Source organism: Schistocerca nitens, chromosome 3, assembly GCF_023898315.1.
Source record: "Schistocerca nitens isolate TAMUIC-IGC-003100 chromosome 3, iqSchNite1.1, whole genome shotgun sequence".
Classification (NCBI taxonomy): domain Eukaryota; kingdom Metazoa; phylum Arthropoda; class Insecta; order Orthoptera; family Acrididae; genus Schistocerca; species Schistocerca nitens.
The window spans coordinates 181572546-181589999 of record NC_064616.1 but is presented as its reverse complement, the minus strand read 5'-3'; the positions used below and the strand labels follow the sequence as shown (position 1 = coordinate 181589999).

At 37.6% G+C, this 17454-nt stretch overlaps 1 long non-coding RNA gene across 1 annotated transcript in view; it reads right to left on the bottom strand.

The window, feature by feature from the left end:
• Positions 1-17454, bottom strand: part of LOC126249541 (uncharacterized) — a 271919-nt gene that overhangs the window by 219949 nt on the left and 34516 nt on the right. The gene's annotated exons all lie outside the window — the stretch shown is intronic.

Genomic DNA, 17454 nt, shown 5'->3' with positions numbered 1-17454 from the left:
ACATATTTTTTTCTGAATCCAGGACATTGTTAAACTAAATACACTAATGTATTGAGTAGACTTAAACCATTTCCTATTAAAGATTTTGATTATGAAGCATATATATGTAGTACTACTATCATTCTGTGGTAAGGAGAATACACATTAAAGTTGACTCAAGTAGAAATACACATTATAGACATTCATGACCAAGGGAAGAATATAAACTGTGCTGTGTCTTACTGCTCATATTCGTTTTATGGTCATTAGGCCATGGTCTAATGTATAAATTTTTGCTTAACATTTTGTCTTGTAATGCTGGAGACATCTTCACATGCTTTCTAAGCCATTAAAGTCTGTGATGATGTCTCCAACACTGTAAGATGAATTTTTATACAGAGTCCTAATGCCAATAAAAGAAAAATCAGCAATAATGCAAATACCAGTGTGAAATTCAGTATTCTATGAATTTACTCTGTCTATCTACAATTTCATTTATTTGCAAGTAAACTATGTGGGAGTCTATGTCGTGACTCTGACTTCTTGCTCTCATGGATTACTGGCTATCTTTTGTGAGCAAATCTGGATGGGGTGTACATGCTGTAGAAGTCTGTAGCTTTAATGGAACATTAGATAATAGCAGGAGACGGTGACACAGACACAGAAATATTTTACATATAAAAAAAAAAAGAATTACTGACACATGTAGTGCATCGTAGAGGTAACTGAAAGTCGTGGTATGGGGTGTGCAACCACTGTAGCCACAAAAATAAAAATGGCTTTAAAATAGCTGGTAATTCAGGGATTAATAGTCACAGGATGTTTCTGGAACTTTTTTTATTCATTACGTGTTTCAGGCTCTGCCCATCTTCAGATGACCTGGTGACAAATATATTTTGTTACAATCTTGAAAAATTACAGGCATTGTCAAATGGAGCCCCTATACTGAACCCCCATATAGCAACAAGGCAAGTGGTAGTACATACCCTTTGATACAAAGTGAACATACAACTTTGACAAAGTCGTCAAGTAATTTCTAAAGTGACGTAAGTTTTACAATTCCACACAGCAAAATGATATTTCAACTGATCATGTGTACTAGTATCCGATGAGTACTGTGGCTCATGGTCATTCCTGCATAGGAGAACTAGATGGTACTAGGTGGTGAACGCTCTGTTGTGTTAACATCGTGGCTAATATGTTATTGCAAATACAATATCATTAGCAGTTAGAAAATACTTTAGGCAAAGACAAACTTAAATCATAAACTGTTTTATTTTAAATCTATTATTCAATCTAACATGTTTGTAAATTGATGATTGTAATTATTTGTGCATCATGCATGATTGCACCTTAGCACTTACACTAGCTAGCATTAGAAGCAAGCTCTGTGAAATAAAACTGTATATGCTTAAGTTTGTCTTTGCCTAAGTTATTTTGTAATTAATAATATTACTGTATTTGTAATAAACATATCAGCCATGGTAGCAACGCCACAGGGTGTATGGCCCCTAGCACCAACTAGTTCTGTTAAGTGGGAATGGTCACCAGCCACATCGTTGGCTCGTAGTAGCACACATGTTTAGTTGAAATCTCATTTTGCTGTGTGAAATCGTAAAATTTGTCACTTTTGATATTGCTTGACAACTTTGTCAAAGTTTTGTATGTTCACTTTGTATCAAAGGGTATGTACTACATCTTAAATGTCTTGTTGCTATATGGTGGTTTAGCACAGGAGTTCTACTTGCACATGTGTGTAATTTTGGAAGATTTTAACAAAATATAATTGTCACCAGGCCATTTAAAGATGGGCAGAGCCCGAGACACATAATGAATAAAGAGAAAATGGTCTAGAAACATCCTGTGACTATTATTTTGTGACCAACCAGCTATTTTAAGAACATTTTAATTTTTTGACATGTAGTGCAGACAGTCTTTGTTTATACAAACTTCAACAAAGATGACTTGGATAATTAAAGCTGGTAAAACATATTTTTTCTCAATGCAGTACATTCTTCTACACATTACCCAAAGTGCAGGATGACCAGTTAAACTGCAAGCAATGTTACTAAGGCTCAGTTCACATGGTACAGTACTGCAAGGCACCTGAAAATCACTGTCAGCTAATATGTTGTACTGGATGCATCAAGATGTCCTGCCCATAGGGGTATAGTACTCATATTTAGCTGTGCTAGACCTGTTACCTCTGATCTTAATTTTTCAAACAAAAAATTTAATAACTTCTATTGTTCATTAGAAAGCATTTATTTATGCTACATGGTACAAAAATAATTTTTTACATGCATACAGTTCCAAATTATACAGATTACTATAAACAGTACACCAGTTTCAAAATTGAGTCATTAGTTACACATAAGCAGATCTTCTTCTATGGTCTAATTTTTTATCAGCACTGTATCCACACAGTCAATGGTCCTGCCACAGTGGTAACACCAGTTTAAGTTTAAAATAAAGGAACTAGGAGAGCCACAGTCATACTTGGGAATCAAGATTCCAAGGAACGAAGGATAAATGTACCTGAGCCAAACATCATATTTGAAGAATTTGCTACAATTCAACATGCAAGATTGTAATCTGGTCAAGACATCTATGGAAGTTAAACTGGAAATGAAGGAAGTAAAAAGGCTTGAAACACCATGCAGAGAGTTGACTGGATGCGTGATGTATACAACGACAGCAACGAGGCCTGATTTGTGTGCTACATTCTAATTATTAAGCAGATACCAAAACAATCAATAGAAAGAACTCTGGGCGTGGTTGAAATGAGTTTTGAGATATATTAAAGGAGACATCTATATGAAACCACATTATCAACAAGGGAATTAAATAGCTCTTCGGGCCTATGTTGATGTAAACTGGAACAAAAAGGAAGATCAAAGATCTACCTCCGGATATCTGTTACAATTGTTTTGAAATATTGTCGCTTGGGCAACAAAGAGACAGACTAGTGTTACTTTGCCTTCTACAGAGGCAGAATATGTAGTTCTGGTAACAGATGCTGCCGAGTTACTCTGGATGAAATACTTGCTGGACAGCATTCAAATTCCACTTCAACTACCAGTTAGCACATTCAAAGATAATCAGTCCTGTATACAGTCATTATATTTTGCGGGCAGTTGTCTTCAGTTAACTTTCAATTTAATAAAAAACGACTAATAATAGTCACTAACATTTTGTTAGTTTTTTTTAATGGCGACTGACTGAAAAGTTATCAGAATAACAAAAAAGTGAAATCAACACAAACAACAAACACCCGATATTTTTGAACATTATCACGGTTTTTTCATCCATTGTCATATTTGTTCAAGCATTTTTTCTATTTTTCGAGCATTTTCATTATTGACATCCAACTTTTGCTTCATTTATCCAAATATTTTCCAAAGATCTCAAGGTAAAAATCTTGAAAATTCAAGGAAATATATTTCAAGCATAAAATCGAGATACACAAGATTCAAATCATCTCCCCATGTTCAACTATTCTTTTGTTCAAAATGTCTATAAGGAAACAGAAAAACCCAGTAAAACAAGTACATAATAATTTTTTCACTTCTATTACTCATTTGGTCCCTTAAGAAGATTATTATTATATTTATTCAATATAAATGGTTCTCTTCAATGTTTTGGAAGAGTAAGAAATTTTAGCATTAAATATATTTAAAAGAAACATTAACACTGTTATTTTCTGAAGTTATAGAAATGCTAATAATCACTACACATTCTATATTGAAAATTACGACACTAAAACTTTTATTAAACTTTATTGGTGTTGTAAGTTGTAAAGATGATTATGGTGGCTGGGAACATGTTTAGGAATCAATGGAAACATAAATATATTAAATTTGAGTTTTATCAAGGTTAAAAAGTGTTAAATGTAAAATTTATCAAATAACCATTTTATAACTATAAATATATAATTATGTAATTATATAATGCCCATGTGGTAATGACTATATTTTACTGTCGAAAACATGTCCTTTTATCGCCATGATGACTTAATGGTTTGTTATTAGCATTGGCAGAGTAAATTATCTGTTTAATACTTCATATTTATTCATAGTCCCCTACTGTGTTGTGTCATTAAACAAACAATCTTTATAATCTTGTAAGGTTATTTTATTTTTACAACATGTTTCTTAATTCCTCGAGATTTTTTTCTCCACAGTAGCACCAATATTATAACCATGCATTATTCCTTAAGCCACAAAAATCCTCCATTACTTTTCCATTACATTCATCTTTCAATTTACCTAATGCATTTTTATTTAGTTGAGGAATGTTGTAAATATTATCTTTTGGATAAGCACTTGTTTCAAATTTATCAAACATTTTATTCATATCTTCATAAAAATCTTGGGTTTGTATATTATAAATATAAGTCAATATCTTGATTTTAATTTTATTCATGTTAATCGCAAAATGGTTCTCGTTAAATTTTCGTATATAGTAAAATATTCAGCCCTAAGAATAGCAAAATGGATAAGTGGGAAGTATTCATATCTTGTCAGAAAGACAGTTTAGAAACTGCTGCTGAGCAAGAGGTCTGTGAAATATGTGTCTGATATGCTGGAAGCCGCTATGCGAAGCTTGTTCTGCTAACAAGGAATGGACCCTTGTAGCATCATGGAGTTTGTAGCAAGCACAGCCGCCTGACCCTTGGACGCCACAGGCACCAGCACAAGGGGAACACTTACACAAGACATTGGGCAATATTACATGCTAGCAGCAAGACATGATGTGTTAGCTTTATTACGCTCACAAATGAAACAGCCTTCATGGAACATTCCGGAAGGGTGGTGTCGAGTGCAGCCACCCCTTATAAACAGGCGACCCACTGACTGGAGGAGGAGCGCAAGTGGGTAGATGTCAGGGACACTACCTCTGTGTTGGTCAGGATCAGCAGCAGGACTCGTCATAATCCAAAGAAGAAAGTACTCAGTAAAACTCCACTCACCTCGCCACCGCAGTCGGGATATTAAGGTCGCATACTTATGATACTTGAACATAGTAACATTATATAGTTATGGAATGAGCCAAGGGGGTACTTCCAGGAAAAGTAACTACTTGTCTATGAGTAAATGACTTGCATCTGCTAAATGACCAGATTCCTACTGAGTTCCACACTCTACACTAGTCAACAGTCTACTTTTCAGCTGAGGTCGGGGCTACAATTGGCGGCCCACAAGCAGCGCCTCATCGGAATCACCAACTGAGGTAACAGCCCCTGTCTCTCGCAGCGAGTGTTGCTCTTGCTCCCTCTCAGGATAAGATGAGATGAGAAAATTTTGGTGTCAGATGTGTGGAGACTAGTTAATTGATCAATAATAGAGGCAATTCAGAGTGGAGGAATATGTATAACAGGGGTGCCGCAACACTCCATCACAGTATCGATAGCGATGTCGCCGAGCATCCCTGCAGTACAGCTCCGAGGGGGCACCACAACGCGTCATCGCTGAACCAAAGGGGTGCCGCTGCATGCCAGCGCCGCTCCCGGGGTATAGCTTCATGCTGGCACCATCACACAACTGTGAGCAGGCAGCTAGCCACAGCAGGGGCACACATTGCGCCGGTAACGTGTTCACCAAGTCCATTACACCAACCACGATCGACAAGGTTAGTGACAATGGAAGACAGTGCTTATCCCGGTAGCACAAGTGGCAGGGAAGTAACAGGTGAAAATTATCTTCATAGTGCTTCAGCAACTGAGAGGGGTCAGGTGTACCTGAGGTACAGTGAAGCAGCTAAATTAGTTCTGAGAAAATTAGATGGAGATAGGGACCAATTATCTGAATTTATAGACAACTGCAATAATGCTTATATTTTAATAGAACCTAATTGAAGGACAGTATTCTCAAAATATATCATTGGACAGATAACAGGCTCTGCCCACAGTAAGCTCTTAGTAGGAGATCACACAGAAACTTGGGCCAAAGTGAGGGCTGTGTTATTAGAGAATTATGAGAATAAACATACTATCGATTTCTTTGCATGTCAAATGTTTAATAGTCTTCAATGGAAAGAGGAAAGCATGGTTCAGTGGGGTTTTCACATGGACACAATGTAATTCCATTTCAGGAAGACAGCAAAACGAGTATTAAAGGACGAGGAATGGTAGGCAGTAACGACTTAGTTGGGAAACTAGGCAAGGCAATCTTTGTTCAAGGATTTTATGATGACAAGAAAAAGATGGCAATAAGCCTCAAGGGAAAAAGTGGATTCTATCGGAGGCCATTGATTTAGCGGCATCAGAAGAAGGTGCAATTCTGCCTGACAAGGAGAAGCACCAGGTGATAGGCATGCCCTGGCTAGAACGAAAAGTAGCTCCTAAATGTGTCAACTGTGGCAGGACTGGGCATATAGCTTGAGACTGTGGATAGAAGCATACTGTTCGTAAGGCAGATACAGTAAAAGAAGCTCCCCAAAGACCTGACCATGGTTCAAAATGGTTCAAATGGCTCTGAGCACTATGGGACTTAACATCTATGGTCATCAGTCCCCTAGAACTTAGAACTACTTAAACCTAACTAACCTAAGGACAGCACACAACACCCAGCCATCACGAGGCAGAGAAAATCCCTGACCCCACCGGGAATCGAACCCGGGAACCCGGGCGTGTGAAGTGAGAACGTTACCGCACGACCACGAGATGTGGGCCTGACCATGGTAGGCTGCCAATTAAAGAGATAGATGTTTAAGAATTTAAGTGAAACGGGTCATGATTCCACTGTCCTTCGCTGGCACGATGTTCACAGTGTAGTCTAACGGGGCACTCTGCACTTTGTCTCAAGGCAAAGCCTGTGGAATCTTTCATGTGTTACCAGTTCAGACATTTCGCCTGGGAATGCCAGGAGAGTAAGTGGACAAATATACGTAGAAGTAATGAGTCAGAAACGGAAAACAGGCATAATGCAACAGTCTCATTATGCTGCGTCAGGGATAGTACAAACCACCGACTGCACCGGAAAGAGTGTCTTGTAAGAGCATGTACAATGGGACACCAGAATGGCAGTATATATTTTGTAAAGGTTTCCTAAATTTTGTCGAATGATCCTTTCTTAAATTTGATGATAATTTATCAGTTGAAGAAGCCTCAAATTTAAATATATGAACAACCTCATTTTCAAATTTGCTCTCTTTGTATCAAAACTAATGTATCTATCTTCATTGTTATGTATCAAATCTACTTCTTTTTCCTCAAAACTGAGTTCCTTTATGGACAACTCAGTATCATATCCCAAGAACTTATGTAAATAAGCTGGTGCAAAACATGGATGTTTCAGTTGTTAATTACAACTATTAGATAACAGATGCATATACTTTCCAATTAAATGATGATGAGGATGTACTTTTTGTTTTCTTGTGAATAATAACTTCTACATAATGAACATATTTTTTTAAATTTTTTTTCATTTCTTCAATTTCAGAATATGAACTTCCAATTTCTTCAACTTATTTTTACTTACATTCGATAAATTTTTATGCCAATTTGGCCCTCTCTATGCATTTATATTACATCAGTTCATATGTTTAATGTAATAACAGAAACCTCTTTGTTAAGGTTTTTGATACTTGACTGTATATGATTTTTCTGGATCAGGCTCACAGTTATCCATTTTTAAAACGTAACCTTCCAAAATCAGGATAAGAGCAAAAGAAACTTTGATTGTATATTGACAATTTTTAGAGCTTATATATGAATTTTTCTCTGGTAATTCCACTTTTAGAGGCATATTTACTAAACAGTTTGGAATATGGCTATCTGAATTTTCTTTATTGTTATAATGTAATGAACACATATGACAAATAAATTTCATTTCTTTATGTTTTGAGATCTGATTAGTAACGAGTTCAACATTTTTATATTTTGAAACTGCCTCTACATTTTTAGCTACAGGATATAATACTGGTTTTATTGGTAACAGAAAATATCTTTGATCATAATTTGAACATTAACAGAAGTCTTTTTATATTTTTCTGGTAATTCGATGTAAGATGAACATCTTAATTCAATATATTTATTAATCGCTAACTGTAATACAATAACATGACCCAGACTCCAACCAGATCCTTGAGTTTGAAATTCAGACATTCATCATGTAAATTCTTTTTTCCAATTTCATAACATTTAATCAAATCTCTTTCATTCATTGTTCTATAATTATATGTTGCAATTTTATATCTTCAGAATCTGATTATTTCATCATATAATCACAAAATTGACTTTCAAACCAACATGTAATTTTAAATTTTCCTTCACTTTTTCCATAATTTCTCATTTTGATACATTAAAAAAATTAGGAACAAGCAAGTTTGGATTGTTCTCTAAATTTATAATATATAACCTTTTTCCAAATGCTTTATTAACTAGATGTTAATTAACTGTTTCTTTATTTTATGTTTCTCTAATAAATTAGTACAAAATGAAAATATTTCTTTCAAATGTTTATTTTCATCATTCTTAACAAATAATTATCATTTCAAGTTCAAAATCAGGCAAATGTTTCAACATAATTAACTTCATATTAAGATGTTTAATAATAAAAGCAATTAAAACTTCTTTCCTAAAATTACTGTACCTAGTAAATTTACAATTTTCCAAATATCATGAACATTAATGATATTAATCTGTCACAATTTTGTCTACATTTATAAGAAAAATAAGTTTAATAAAGTAAATGAAAATTAGTTACGACAGAAAATTAATGTAAAATGTATAAACTAGCACAAAGTTAGCAAAATTTAAAAAATACAAAATAAAAAGAAATAAGATATTTGAATGTATGCTTTCCCGGCGTATACAGCTGGCGAAGAGCTCTCGGGCTTCCAGCTGGGTGGCGGAGACTTCAAACTGTGACGTTTCGACAAGTGACATACTCATCAAGACCCAGCCTACAGGAAACTCAACAAGGACCCTACATCGACGATGACCAGGAAAACCGTGGCGCTGCTGAAGGACTCAGATCTACAAGAGGCAGTGCAGAAACGGCTGTACCCCAGAGCGCCAACAACACCACGCCTGTATGGATTGCCCAAGATTCACAAAGATGGGGTGCCTCTATGGCCGATTCTGGACGCTATCAACTATCACAGTTATGGACTGGCCAAATACCTGGCGACACTATTGAAACCACTGGTGGGACACTGCAGTCATCACGTGAAAAACTCCGCGGATTTCGTTAGAATACTGAAGGACATCCGAATACAGGGTGATGACCTACTCGTGAGCTTCGACGTCACTTCCCTGTTCACAAGAGTACCGCTAAAAGACGCCTTGGCACTCCTTAATCAGCACTTCGAGCCTGAAACAGTGAAGCTCTTTGAATATGCACTTACGACCACCTACTTCAAGTGCAATGGAGAGCATTATGAACAAGTGGATGGAGTGGCCATGGGATCTCCCCTTGCTCCAGGGATCGCGAATCTTTATATGGAACACTTTGAGGAGGTGGCACTACAAACTGCTCACCGTAAACCCAGGCACTTCTTCCGCTATGTGGACGACACTTTCGTGATTTCGCAGAATGGCAGGCAGGCACTGGAGGAGTTTATGGACCACCTAAACGGCATACATGAAAATATCACCTTCACGATGGAAGTAGAAGAGAATGGCTGTAGTCCATTCCTGGACATACTGATCAGGAAGAAAGCGGATGGCACGCTGGGCCATTCAGTATATAGAAAAAAGACGCACACAGACCTGTACCTCCATGCAACCAGCTGCCACCATCCGGCGCAACGCCAGTCAGTACTGACCACCTTGGTACATAGGGTGCACGTCATTTGTGACAAAGAAAGCCTCTCAGATGAATTACACCACCTAAGAGAGGTATTTCAGAAAAACGGGTACAGTGAAACACAGATTGACAGGGCCTTCAAGAGGAGACAGGCTGACAAATTTCAGGAAGAGGAAGAGGAAGTTAACAAGAGACTCGCCTTTCTTCCATATTTGGGGCCCACATCAGCCAAAATCGGGAGGCTAGAGTGCTTAGAAAATGTAGTCCACCAACAAAGGAGGTGGCTTACAAAACACTCGTTCGACCTATACTTGAGTATTGCTCATCAGTGTGGGATCCATACCAGATCTGGTTGACGGAGGAGATAGAGAAGATCCAAAGAAGAGCGGCGCGTTTCGTCACAGGGTTATTTGGTAACCGTGATAGAGTTACGGAGATGTTTAATAAAGTCAAGTGGCAGACTCTGCAAGAGAGGCGCTCTGCATCGCGGTGTAGCTTGCTCGCCAGGTTTCGAGAGGGTGCATTTCTGGATGAGGTATCGTATATATTGCTTCCCCCTAATTATACCTCCCGAGGAGATCACGAATGTAAAATTAGAGAGATTAGAGCGCGCATGGAGGCTTTCAGACAGTCGTTCTTCCCACGAACCATACGCGACTGGAACAGGAAAGGGAGGTAATGACAGTGGCACGTAAAGTGCCCTCCGCCACACACCGTTGGGTGGCTTGCGGAGTATAAATGTAGATGTAGATGTAGATGTAGAAAATCTAACATAAATACTGTCTTCCGACCACCGCCGAAGACGAAAGAGCTGCTGGGCTCAGCTAAAGACCCACTCAAACTAAACACACCTGGTATATACAACATTGCCTGCGAATGTGGTATGCAGTACATTGGTCAAACACAGCGCTGCATCTCTAAAAGGTGCGAGGAACACATCAGGCATGTTCGACTTGGACAGATAGAGAAATCTGCTATAGCTGAACATAGCATCAAAGAAAACCACAACTTTGACTTAGAAAACACCAGGGTGCTGTGCCGAGCCGGGAGCTATTGGGATAGCGTCATTAAAGAATCAATAGAAATACAGGTCCACGAGAATCTTGTGAACAGGGACGAAGGCTATCAACTGAGCGCGGCCTGGAATCCAGCATTAGCCGCAATACGCCAGGAATGCAACAAGAACCGTCCAGCTCACGAGACGCGATCACAATGCTCTGACGGAGACACGAACAGCGCACCCGCTTCCCCCTCCACATCGCCCGCCGGCTCCTCTGGACCCAGCCTCCCGCGGCCGAATGTGGTGGGGGGCACACCGCAAGTATAAAGGGACCGGCATCCGCAAAGTGTCGGCACTTCGCCAGAAGATGATGAGTATGGCACTCGTCGAAACGTCGCAGGTTGAAGACACCGCCACCGGGCTGGAAGCCCGAGAACTCTTCGCCAAATAAGAAATTATTAAAACTTAAATGAATATATGATAAATTTAGAGAGTTCAAATTCAAGACAAATTTAACTGTGTTAAAGATAAATGCAGTTTATTTAAAGTTAAGAAAATGAACTGAGTTCAAGATAAAGACAGATTTTTATTTGGGTTGAAGCAGATTTTTTTATCGACAGAATTTTTATTTCCGACAAATTATTCTGTACGTTTTTTACATTTGCCGCAATGTTTATCTTTGCATACATTTTGATAATAACAACTTCATTTTTTAATTATTTTACAATTAATACATTTTTACATCCAGTTTGTTTTCATCATTGTCATTATATTTCAGCACCAGTAATATTTTCCAATATATATCATCACTTAAATTCTTTTTAAATTATTCTTATAAAAATATACAGAAAATGTTTTTTTCACATGCACAAATATACATACTTGAAAAAGAGATGAAAATGCACTATAAAACAGTAAAAACAATCAGAAAAATGGTTAAAATGCACTAAAACAACGGCGAATGTTATTCGTTCATGTCGATTTCACATTTTTTGTTAGCAAAATCTGACATTAGACAAATTCGTGTTTTTTTATGAATTTTTAGATCTTTTTCGTGAAATTTACCTGATATTTGGTGGGTTTTCAAAATTTGTGATGAAAGAACCAAAATAAAGCAGAAACCCCAAAGATATCTACTGATACACATTCACAAATGTTTATTAAATGTTTTGTACGTCATTTTTCTTCTACACATAGCTTTCTACTACAGCATCTTTCCCCCAGATTTCATTAATTCTTTTCTCTGTACTAATACTGTCTTCTTTGTGGCGCGGAGGGGTTGGGGGAGGATGGGACAAGTGTGTCTTCTCACAGCACAGAACTGCTGTGCACCTGGTGGATGGATACCCTTGGCAGTGAGGATTTCAGGAAGCTCCTTTTCCAGCACTGCTCGACAAGTGTGAAGGAAAGTAGCCACATCAATGTGCACAAATAGCTGCCATGTTGTGGAGCCAGGTTCAATTTCTTGTACTAGCAAGCATTTTTCCTCAGTAGGGGAACTTGTATGGGGTATACTCTGCCTTGTGATGCCAATTCCTCAATGGGAATTTACAACTATAAGGTCTGGAAAGTCAGAAAACCAGCAGGGAGAGCAGTACTGCTGATTGCATGATCGTCTGTACTGCATCCACATGAAACTGCATTACAGAGACTGTTACGGAAGCTGGTCAACTTCCATTGGATCCCAGAGCTTGAATGATGAGCTGTTTTTTTATCATGCTCTTGGCATACAGCAAAAAGGAAATTGATAGTCTTGTAATTCGGAATAAGACAGTCAGAGTAACAACAAGGGCTGATAATAATATAAAGTGAATGATTTTCTTCATTAATATGAAATCTTGATAGTAATCAGTTTACACATTTTGGCAGTGTTAATTACATATGTCCTGAATTACCTAACATACTTGTAACAATTCAAACACATGAGTACAGTGGCAGATCATGTACATCTCTACTCTTACCACTGAAAATATTAGCAAAACCTAACAACAGTATGGTTCATATGACAACTGAAATAGTGTATAAAACACTTTTTCCTAATAGAAAGTATGCCAATAAAACTGTTAAAGAAAATACTGCACAGTTTGTCATGAGGAACCCCAATCTATCCATTAGAAGAATTCTAAGATATGCCAACTGAACATAACCACATAAAACTGTGTTTACATAAAATTTCATATTAAAAAGAGTTAATGTACCAAGCACTTAGATGAAGTCGTACTTATTCCAAATGTAAGTTTTCGTTCACTAAATTCAGTTGAATCCCAAAGGAAACTACTGTTCATCTCATACTGGCCATATGTTCAGTCAGAATAATACAGAGGAAGCAAAATTTGATTAAGTAGAGTTTGGGCAGATGTATAGTTCATCCAGGTGTCCTTTTGTACAATGAGCAGCAAGAGTACTTCATTTAAATTTTACTCTGGCATGCACAGTGACAGACTTACATGTTACAAGTGTTGTGTCTAGGAATCCTGCATCCTCGGTTTGGTAGACAAACAATCAAACAACTCATATTAATGAGTTTTATTTACAACAAGACAAGTACAAATACTTAACTTTGATCTGAGAATTCTTGTAGTGAATGCTGATCTCTAACTTGTGCTACACAGAGTTTGCTGATGAAGAGGCTACAATGCGATGGCTAACAAAGTGGCTAATGTTGAAGCTGCAATCAAAGCAGTTGCCATCAGTCGGGTGCAGCGCACATGTTGTCTTCATCTAGTGGCCGCTGCTCTCACATTGTCGACCTGGAGGGAGGCCAGTCACCATTCGATTGGCTGACCTCTTCTCACAGCCTTCTCTTCCCTGTCGTTTCTGACTGGCATGCCATCACTGTCTTTATGCCACAACAATGAGCATCATCTCTAAATGTAGAATGACTTATTTTCATCACATCTAGTGCACATATAACAGTGAATCACAGTGCCACGCAGATAATGAATTGTACCAATTCTGCAGTGAGATGCACAACAGAGCTGGATACGTTACTGGTGACAATGCTGTGACTAATTGAGTAGTATGGAATTGTAAACAGTTCCTCTTACTCCACAGAAATAAACAAGACATTATAGCACACATACAAACTGTTGCTTCTCTTTGACTGGGAAAGCGTATAGTGACACAGACACATTGATATAGTATAACTAATTACTTGCATAATGACCAAATTGACAATCACTAAGAGAGATGCTCAAAATTGCTCTGTATTATCTTATTAATCACTTTGCAAGATTACTAATGTCTGAAAGACTATAAACTAAAGTGACTTTGTGGGGCCCTCAGCTAGCCACAGCAAAGCATGATGGTTAAGTCTCACAGCATCAGAATTTCTAGTAATCAAAGCTGCATTCATCACTATCTCTGAAATAATGTTCATTTGAAAATAGCTGACATATTATTCATTGAGTATAACACAATACTGAACTCATATTCAGCAGAGGGGACAAAATCTAAGACCAGCCGTAACAGTTTATGGTAACATGGTTTTCCACTCAGCACTCTGCAGGGTACAGTATCAAATGTGGGATATGGTACACAGTATCATTACAATTCTCTTCTGAAACTCATGTGTGTTAATTATACACAGAATTATCAGTTGTTCCTTGTAGCTTTACAAGGATTTACTAATGTTGGTAAATTCTGTGTAGCATTTCTTATACATTACGGATTGTGTGTGTCTGTGTGTGTGTCTGTGTGTGTGTGTGTGTGTGTGTGTGTGTGTGTGTGTGTGTGTGTGTGTGTGTGTGTGTCAGGTGAGGGTGGGCTGTTCATTGTATATTATGATATCCTCTCATAGAAAAGAATTAGCAATCTTAACAGTATCATGAACTCACCTTTCTTTTACCATTGCTTATCAGATCCTGTGAAAACAATGTATATTATACAAAGTTCTCTTTTAAATTTTACAAGGGAATGACGGGTAACAACAAGTGATGAAGATATGAATAGCTGAAGGAATGTTATTTTGATTGCAATGTAAACCTTAATCAGCTTCCTGACAAAGAAGCCATAGAGAAATTTCACAAGCACCTGTTGAACAACTATATATCACATGATTATATTTAAGAGTTACAATTTGAAATGTTGAGTGTTCTGATTATAGCAAACACCAATACTCCACCCAGTGATACAATAATCAATATTCAATGAATTGATATTGTCCTTATGAAAAACTCATTTATTTAATTGATACATTTTCGTTACATAAGTTTAAACTGGATTACAACACATATTGAAAAGAAATGATGTTAAGGGGAATCTCTTTTCCACGGAACTGATTTTTCTGTACTAATCCACCAGTAATTGCAGATATGTTCCTGTGTACCTGAAACAATATTGGAGCTTTCTCATACACAAAGCAGTGGTTCTATATTTTATTTTTAAAAACACGTTCTATACACAGTATCTGTAATACATGCCAGTTAGAAATTTGGATGTATCAAGGACGCACTTAAAATTCCAATCCACACATTAAATTTAAACTACTATCGGTATCTAGTGTCACTGTACCATGTGGATTTTATCTATCCATAAGAATGAGTTTTGAAAATTTGCTGCTTTATAACTTTAGAAATTTTCCTTCTCTGTAATCAAGAGTATATAAACAATGGATTTGTAGTCTGTGTAGTATACCTTTGGCAAACATTCTCCTATTGTCTAGTAGCTGCAGATCCAAGTGAGACAATATCATAAGATCATGAAATCCCCCCCCCCCCCCCCCTCAACAAAAAATAGTTGGGTAAAAGCATTTATATTTTTACATACACTAATTTCTAAATTTCTCAGTGAATTTTCAGAGAAGACAGTAGAATGAAAACCAAGCACTATGAAAATGACAAATAAGCCTAGGGAATGACAAGCTTTATTTAATACAGGCCGCTCTTTTGTTGCTAGCCTATAGGGATGGGATGGGAGTCTGACCAGATGCAGAAAACATTCCAGCTGGATAAACAGGCCCGTTCACAAACTTACTTTACAGAGAGAGAGAGAGAGAGAGAGAGGGAGAGAGAGAGAGAGAGAGAGAGAGAGAGAGAGAGAGAGAGAGAGAGAGCGGGAGAGAGAGAGAACACACGAGAAACAAATGAAAGAAGCAGCATTCCAATTATTTACATGCCTGTATAGCTATTGTCTCCAGAGGTTTGTTCAAAGTCAAGGTGCAAAGTGAAATAATGTTAATGGTGGGTGCAGGCTATAGTTCCATGTAACATGAGCTATCACACTGTCAAAGGTGTGAGATTTTGAAATTGTATCATCACTGGCATGTAGTGACCGCAATATTGATATTAATTAAAAAGGTACATATGACTAGGTTCAGTAATTAAAGCGCCATCCACTGAGATAAAATACTTGACTATCAATGATGTGAAATGTAATATCATACGCATATCGTACCATAATTCACACTGCTTTGCTACGGTCATTTGAAAGACATATATCTTCTCCAGGAAGCAATGTAATGCAAGTTTCCCTCTCAGATCTACAAGCAAACTTTGTCTATCTATGTTTTAAATTATACAGGATGTGTCAAAAAGAATCATCCGATTTATGTTATTTGAGATGTATGCATGAACAACATACTGATGAAAGAAGCAAATTATCGAGTTTTACATGCTTCCTGCTAGGTACCAGCAGGGTGCACCCTGTCTAGTTCTTGCAGACATGGTGTCAGAACAACAGAAAGGGTTTCCTGTTCTATGTTTTATGCAGTGCAGTTCAGTAACAACGGTTTAGCGTGACTTTTGTAGTAGATATGGTGTGGATCCTCCTACAGTACAGAGCATTAGATGATGGCATGGACAATTCCAAGGAACAGATTGTTTATGTAAAGGTAAATTGCTGGGCCATCCGCAATTGTTTGAGACAGATGTTGAACACATTCCCCACTGTTTCAGCCCCCAATGTCCATCTGGCGTGTATTGTGTTGATGTTTACACATGAAACCATACAAAATTCAGCAACTAAACGCTCTTCTTGAAGGTAACAAGGCCTTTACTTAATGGTTACGTTTGGCTATTTGGAGGTCATTTTCTGCCATTTGTGTCCAAATTTTTATGGGTAACAGTGCACCATGTCATTGGGCCACAGTTGCTCACAACTGGTAGGAAGAACATTCTGGACAATTTGAGGAAATGGTTTGGCCACTCCAATGCCTCAACATTAATCCCATCAAACATTTATGGGACATCATCGAGAGGACAGACCATGCATAAGGTCCTCCACTGGCAACATTATCATAATATGGATGGCTATAGAGGCAGCATGGCTCAATATTTCTGCAGGCGACTTCCTACGAGTTGTTGAGTTCAATGTCATGTTGAGTTGCTGCACTAAACAGGGCAAATGGAGGTCCAACATAATATTAGGAGGTAACCCAGCTTCTCACGGTATGGGCTCAGGAATATCTTTTTGAAACACAATGCAGCTGAAAGCGTGAGACTAAAGGCGTACAATTGTTTTTAAAATAAAGAGATCTATGTCTACATCTATAATCTCACTCCCCAAAATACTGTGAAGTACGTACCAGAGGGTACTCCCATTATGCCCCATATTAGGCTCTCCTACCATTCCTTTCACATTTGTGTGTGTCTGCTCCGTAATAAGTCTCATTTGGGTTATAGAGCCCCACAGGAACAATACACAGGCCTTCAACTATATCTCTACATTTTTCATTTAATACTGTTGTCTGAGACATGATAAGAAGGCTTGTATAGGATAGTTGAT